Here is a 7,949-nt window from a genome sequence, read left to right on the forward strand (position 1 = left end):
AACTGATAGAAATATGGATTTGGCCATTGTCGACGCTGCAGCCGGTCGTTACACCAAACCTTATCGTGATGGATCAGCCAGGAGAAGATTTTGATCTTGCCCGGTGCCCACACCTTCCAAATGACTGATTTCATTCCATTGTTTGGTAGGTTTTTGAACTGGGCATTGTAGGCAGAGCTTGTGGAGTAGGATCCCTTTCCATTTTCTGTCCAAGTGATCACGTCTTACCGTTGCTCATTGATCAGCCCTCCATGCTCTTTGATCATGCAGGCCACCCTGACCACATCATGGACGATTTCTTCATATCGCCCATTGCCGAAGCTGCGGATCCAGCAATCGTTTTGCAGAGCCTCAGCCACAGTTTTAAGCTTGTTTCTAGATCTCTTGAATAGTAGTGGAAAGGATTGACAGAGAGGTTCATCTCCCAGCCAGTGGCAGGTCCAAAATTTTGCTGACTTGCCGTCTCCGATGGCAATTTTCGTGGCTCGAGCGAAGAGGGCCCTGTCATTGCCGTCGCACGGGATTGGGAAAGCTTTCCAAGGCCTGTCCGGCTACATCCAATCCAACCAAAGCCACTGGAGTCGAAGTGCTCTGCCGAAAAGGTGTAGATCCTGAATGCCAAGCCCGCCCTTTTGGATGGGTGAGCATACTGTTTTCCAACTAACTTTGCACTTTTCGCCTGATAAATCTTCATCATGCGCCCAAAGAAAGCGCCGCCTGGCCTTGTCGATCTCCTTCAGAAGCTTTTTTGGGAGCCGCATAACAGTCATCGCAAAAGTTGGCAGTGCTGACAGTACGCTACGGACGAGAATTTTACGGCCAGCAAGATTCATAAGCCTGCCCTTCCATCCAGCTAGGCGAGCCCTAATCCGGTCAAGGAGAAATTGGAGATGCGCTAAGCGAATTCTACTAGTGGAAATCGGGAGGCCTAGATAAGTCATAGGGAATCCTACTACAGAGCCACCGAAACTATTCAGCACGTCAGTGGTGTCTATATTGTTGCATCTAATCAGGGCCACCGAGGACTTGCTTTGATTTAAACGAAGACCAGAGGCGTCCCCGAATAGATCGAGTAGATGCAGGAGCGAGTCGACCTCCTCTTTGATTGGGTTGGCGAAGATCACAACGTCATCAGCATAGAGGCTAATCCTCATGCTGGCACCTCTTCCTGGCAGAGGAGAGAAGATGCCAAGGTTTACAGCAGCGTTGAGGAGACGGTAGAGGGGGTCGATGGCGACGATGAACAGCAGAGGGGAGAGTGGATCACCTTGGCTCAAGCCCTGCAAGTGCACTATGGCCTGCCCTGCATCGCCGTTTAACAGGCAGGAGGATGTCACCGTGGAGAGAAGAATGGAGATCCAGTCTCTCCATCTTGCAGGGAAGCCTAAACGCTACAGCAGCTCAAGAAGATAATCCCAAGAGATGGAGTCGAACGCTTTCTCTATGTCTAATTTGAAGAGCAGAGCAGACTTGTTTCTTCTGTGGAGAGTTTTTACGCATCCTTGGACGTAGAGATAACTGTCATGAATGCATTTTCCTTTTTGGAAAGCTGATTGTGCAGGGGATATGATCTGCGGGATGACTGCAGACAGTCGCATAGATAGAACTTTGGCAACTAGCTTTGCCACTGAGCCCATCAAACTGATGGGTCTGAACTGCTTCACTTCTCGTGCACCTTCTTTTTTAGGAATCAGCGCGATGAAGGCCTTGTTCAGATCAGAAAAATTTGTGTTAATCGCCCTGTAGAACTTGGAGAAAACAGCCATGATGTCGTCCTTAATGATGCTCCAACACGAACGAAAGAACTGGCCAGTGAATCCATCAGGGCCTGGGGCTTTTTCTGCCGGAGAGCTCACAACAGCCGCCCACACCTCTCCCTCTGAGAACGGGTTATCTAAACCCACATCTGTCACTTGAGGTAACTGAAGCTGTTCCCAGTTGAGTGTGAGGGGCCTATTCTTCCTTGTGCCCAACTGATTTGAAAAGTGCCTGAAAATCTCTTGAGCTTTCTCCTGATGCTGGGATAAGACCTCCCCTCCCTTAGTTTGCAGAGAATGTATATAGTTTTTTCTCCTTCTGTTACTGCACTTTGCATGGAAGAACTTTGTGCTGGCATCTCCAGCCCTAATCCATAGCACCCGAGAGGCTTGCCGTATTCTAGCCCTCTCAATTGCCGCAAGCTCGAGCACTCTGGTTTTGAGCATTTCCCTTAATGCAAATTCTTCCTGTGTGAGCTGCCTGTTTTCTTGAGCTATGTCCAGTCTTAGGATGACTTCATTTGCCATATGAAATTGCATCTTGGCCTTGCTGAAAAGGGATTTACTCCAGATCCTTAAATCCTTTGCAGTTCTCTGCAGTTTCACCTTCAGTCTGATGTAAGGACAGCCATGGGAGACTGGTCTATTCCATGCATGCATCACCATTTCTTGGAAGTGTGGAAACTTTGGCCAGTGGTTTTCAAACTTGAATCTTTCAGGTCTTGGTGGGCTGGCACACGGTGAGAGGAGCAGCGGGCAGTGATCTGAGAAGGATGTGGATGCTGCATTCAGCATATATCCAATGTGCAAAGCCTCCCAATCTACATTGCAGAAAAATTTATCGATGCTGCAGAAGGTTGGGTTTTCTCTTTCGTTGCTCCAAGTGAATCTTCTGTTGTGGCATTTGATTTCCTTTAAGCCCGCGAAATCTAAGGCTTTTCTAAACCCTCCCATAAGCCTCCTGTTCAGGTTTGAATTGCTCTTGTCTCTAGCTTCATATATCATGTTGAAGTCTCCCGTGATCAGCCACGGCTCTCCCGCTGGAGGTGTAATGCTGTCCATCTCCAGGAAAAACTCCTCCCTCGTGGCGTCTTCAGTTGGTCCGTATGCCGTTGTCAGCCAGTACTGAACATTGTTGCTAAGTTCAGTGACTTTTGCCGTGATGGTGAATCTACCAATGGAGTGAGACTCGATGCTAACTACATCTTTGTTCCAGAAAATTGCAGCGCCACCCCTCGTCCCCAGGGCCGGAAGAACCACACAGCCCTGCAGGAGCTGTCCCCCTACTTCACGCGCAATTTCTGAAGACCAAACGTCAATTTTTGTTTCTTGCAGCATCAAGATGGCAGTTCTGTGAGCAGTGGTGGTTTCATGAATAGCTTCCCGCTTGGCAGGCGCATTTAGACCTCTAACGTTCCAAGACATAATGAAGCCATGATTTCTACTCATTTGGACACAAAGATTTGCTCCATCGACTAACATTGCTAAAACAAAGGATACAACACACCACCATTCGGCCCGGGGGGCGACGGCGGCCTCTAACAGGCCCAAAACCCCGTCGTCGTCTAACTCGCAGCATGACCCTAGAAGTACACATGAAAGGGAAACCTAGCTCGAACTGGCGTAGGGCCAGCCGTCGACGAAGCCTACAAGCTACATAACACATGTAGATCTACTGGGCCGCATTGACCGCACCATCAGGGCCGAGCATGCCGGCCACGATCTTCAGAGCATCAGCATTCAGACTAGTCAGGCGAGCAATGGTGGCTATGTCTTCCTCGGTCAGTGGCTCGTTGAACTTCTTGATCAGGGCAGCAGTGGCATCTGGTGTCATCTTATCCTTTGGCCCCATCTTTCCGAGCTCTTTCACCAGCCTCAACGTCGCCCTCTGCGAGACCGGCACGGAGGAGGCAGCTGAAGCCTGCCGAGCGCTACGCCTTGAAGGAGCAGAAGAAGCTCGTGATTTGGGCGGGGCGGAGGTGCGGGCAGGCTTCGGGGTGGGGAGGACAGGAGCTTTGACCGTCTTGAAGAGTTGCTGCACGTCGTCCACAGAGGCTGGCAGGGGCTGCGTTGAATCAGCATCTGGGCTTGTCTGGAGCTGCAGGTGGCTGACCTTCTGCGTGACGGCCTCGACTTGGAACTAAACAGCTGCAGGAGTGGGCTGATTGATGCAAGGCAGGACATCAGGCAGCAGGGCAAGCGGCAGGTGATCTTCCTTCGACTTCTGCTCGATCGGTTCTTCGTTGTCGCTGAAGGAGAGTGGGGTGGCGAGCGCCTCGAGCATTGCATTCTCGAACTCCAGTTGCATGCAGTCTGGCCGGGGTGGTGGGGAGATGGCGCGTCCCGAGTCGGAGAAGGAGAAGAAGGCGGCGATCGGGTCTGTCTCCGGTGGCGGCGGGGGGGGGGGGGGCGTGGCTGCAGCGGCAGGGGGGAGTAGCACGCAGCATCGTCTTCGGGGAAGGAGACAGGGCAGCACGCTCCATGGAGCGGCCCCGGCACCCCTGGTGGCGATGCGAGGCAGGGGTCCTACTCCTCCGACGCGGCTCCTTCGTAGCCGGGGCCTTGGCGCTGTACTGCCGACCACGGCCGAGGAAAGCGTCCTTCCAGGACCGGCCGCGGTTGCTTTGGTCGTCTCCGTCGTGGTCACGGCGCTCGCCGAGGGAGGGGAAGCTGCTGCAGCCAGAGGAGGACACGCGAGGCACAGTGCGACGGACCCTGCTCTGCCCGTCCTCCACCCCGGCCGCCCAAGAGCCCGACTCCGGGCGGGGAAGGGGGCGGGTGTCTTCGTCTTCCGATGAGGGGAGCCCGCTCTGCCCGGAGTGCGAGGAGCGGGGCGAGAGAGGGTTCCAGTCCTCCACGCGGTCCACATGGATCAGCAGGTCGTAGCGGTGGACGCCCGACGAGGGAGGGACGTTGCGATCCGGCGGGGAGAAGCCGATGATCTCATCGACGCGGCCGGCGCCATGCTTGAGCACCCACAGAGCCCGCTTGGTCGGGATGTGCGCCACATCCCAGCACCACAGCCAGCACGCGAACGTCTTAGTGTGACCACGCTCATACATGCGGCTGTCGAGCCGGTCGATGCGGCCGAAGTCGCCGAACGCGTCGTCCGCCCCCTACAAGCTCCAGAACTGCATATGTAGGTTCTCGACGATGATGCGAACGTGGAGGGACAACTTCAGGATGGCCGCGTGGTCGTCTGGACTCTAGGCGCGGACGAAGTACTTGCAGCCATCCACCTTGATGATGCCGCGGCAGACAGCGTTGTCATGGTGCGCCGGCAAGTCGAAGTGCACCAGGAAGGCCTCAGGGTGGTGGGCGGTGATGCGGAGCTGATGCGCCGAGGTGCGGAGCTGCTCTTTGATGGCCTTCCCCACCGCCATGGGGCTTGTGGCATGGGCACGGTCCGCAGCCGTGAGGGTGACCGCGTGCTGCTGGAGGATGTACTCCGCGTGCTCGAGGGCCGGCGTGGCAACCACCATCTTGTGGCTCTCGCGGGGCCGTCAAGCCGGATCGACGTGGGAGAAGCCAGCCATGGACGGAGCTTGGGGAGGAGGGGCCGACGGCGACGGGGGGTGGTCGAAGCAGAGGCGATCCCGCACCGGCACCCGAGCTGGCGCCGGCTTGGGTTCGGCCAGGGCGACCCCTCCTAGGCCGCAGGAGCGGCTGGGGCACTCTTTTGCGAAGTGGCCTTGGCGCTCATAGGAGATGCATCGAAGCGGGTCGCGGCAATCTTTGCGTCGGTGGTGTTTGCTCAGGCATCGGAAGCACTTCCCATGGAAGCGCCTTAAGAAGGCCTCGCGGCCAGGCGAAGGCATGGAGGCGCGCCCGCGGTCCGAGCGAGGAGCCCCAGAGTGCGTACTGTTGCCCGCCGGCTTTTTGCTGGGTCGCCGGTTTTTGCGCGACCGAACATGAACCCAACCACCCGTCTCCTCCAGAGGGGAGGAAATGACAAGGTTTGATGGCGCAACGACGATGGATTTAAGGCGCTGATACCCGGAGGGGGGCGGAGGCAGTAGATCTACCGGTCCGGAGAGAGGGGCGGCGTTGGAGGACTCACCCCGGAGCAGAAGACGCGGCGAACGACCCGGATCTGGCAGCCGGCCAGCCGGAGAGAGCCCTCAATCGTCCGAGGCACACAACGGACCACCGGGCGAGGGGATGCAGGAGCCGGACGCAGGGGGGAGGCCGGGCTAGCGCTCCTACTACAGCTTGGTCTACGGGTCCTAGCCATGAAGGCTGGTGGGTGGCCACCGCGGCCGGAGTGGCACGCGGCGCGGGGAGAGAGGAACCTCCTTGGTGGTTAGGTACCAAGAAGAACTTCATGCCATCTATGGCGAAAGCAGCTCTGCTCTGGTCTAGGTGTCGACGGGCCAAACACGCGTCTCCTGCACTGCATACCGCCCCAACCTCATAATGGTCACCGAGCGGGCCTACAAGATACATTTACTCTCGATCCACCCACCCCGCCAGCTCGCGAAGTGGGCCAAATACGAAGTCGCCCAGGGAGAACATCATGTTCATGCCTCGGCTGAAACGCAGGCCCACCGCCCATGTACATATCGTGAATACGAGAAGTTGGCACTGGTGTATTTATCTCAAATATCCGACGTATATAGCTCAAAAGGCAAACGACACACATCCTGATGCCAAAACGCTCGACGAGGATTACGGCCTCCATGCAGCTCGTCCGCCAAAACGCCCCTCTCGCTATAGTGCCCTATTTAAAATGCCCGTTCATGTGTTTGGTCCAAAATTTCTTAGTGCAGGGCATGTTCTAAACACAATAGTGTGCAGGCGGATGTTGTGTGGCAGTCGCGCCGCCGCGAAAGTCGATGCTAGATGATTGAGCGCGGACTGCTAGCTTTGTTGTATCATGATGCGTCAAACAATTTATTTTTTCTGAGCGTGATCTTGCCGATCGACATGGACGCGCATGAGCTGACAGCATGGCCTCCGGCCCAGCAGCTGGTTAGGGTTGCAGCAGCTCCGACGGCTCTATTTCATCTCTAGCCACCACCACTCCTTGAGTCTTGTCCTCCGTTTATCTTTTTTGCATTGTGCTCTTTTTCTGTGACGCTGCAAGCTGAAGAGCTGCTGGGGGAGGTTGGCGTCGGGGACGCATTGGAGATGAACCGGTTGCTGCAAGGGAGTTCATCGTCCAAGAACGGCGTTGCCGTGTCCGAAAGGTAGGGTGGTGGCGAGACTTACGTCAATCTAGGGTTTCAGGCTGGATGCATGTATGGGTTGTTTGAGTTAAAGGGCATCGATGCATGTATATATGCATGTGTAGGCGGCTCGGCTCAAACCAGCTGTACATAAGGACTTGTAGTTGGGACTGAGTTGTGCAACGTATGGTTTTCTGACTTGATGCATGCATATGTGCATTTTTTGAAGGGATGCATGCATATTTGGATATGCAGGCTCCCCAAACCATCAACCAGGCAGAATCTTCTAAGCCCACTAAAATTACAATCTGAAGACCACGTACACGCTGTGGTCACACATAGTTCGGCTTCCGTATGCTTTGACATACCAAAAAAGCCTATATAAAAAGACGGATGGAAATTTGAGCTATATAGAAAGAATTACTATGGACCAAACCAAACCAAGAATACCTATTTCTTTTAATAGTAGGTATAGATATAGATATAGATAACATACATATCTACATTTATTGCTTTGTAGACTCATTTTGCATTAGAAAACGCTATGTGATGCTAATATATTATGTTACTTTATTTGTTTCTCTTCTTTTTAATTACATGACACATCATCTTTTTTGCTTATGTGACATGTATGTTGCTACTTATGTTATTTCCAATATGACTAGCCTAATCAATCCCGTGAAAAACTTTTACTCCTCTGAAACGTCCTCTATTGGTGTTAGTTTACTCCCCAGCCGTCACAACTCTCAAATATACTCAGCCGCCCACGTGTTTTCCTTTTCCTTTCAAAATGATCGTATCTATTATAAAAGTTCATCAAAATATAAAGCATTTTAAACATAATAAAAGTAAAAAAACTACATCGAGATTCTGAGACCATCGAATGACCACTCGTGCCAGCAGAACGAGCCGCCAATGCATCGCTGTCGTCACTCCCTTACCGGAGCCGGCTTGACCTTGTCAATGATAGCCGAAAAGCCTTCGTGCACGTGTCCCTAAAGACCAGTACTTTGGAGCCGCAATT

General features: G+C 53.7%; 1 pseudogene; it reads right to left on the minus strand.

Annotated features, from left to right (window-relative positions):
- Positions 1–3,429: 3,429 nt before the first annotated feature.
- Positions 3,430–5,293, minus strand: LOC147964239 (uncharacterized; annotated as a pseudogene).
- Positions 5,294–7,949: the final 2,656 nt, after the last annotated feature.

This window comes from Triticum urartu, chromosome 6A (genome assembly GCF_056163025.1).
Source record: "Triticum urartu cultivar PI428250 chromosome 6A, HENAU_Tu73, whole genome shotgun sequence".
NCBI lineage: Eukaryota > Viridiplantae > Streptophyta > Magnoliopsida > Poales > Poaceae > Triticum > Triticum urartu.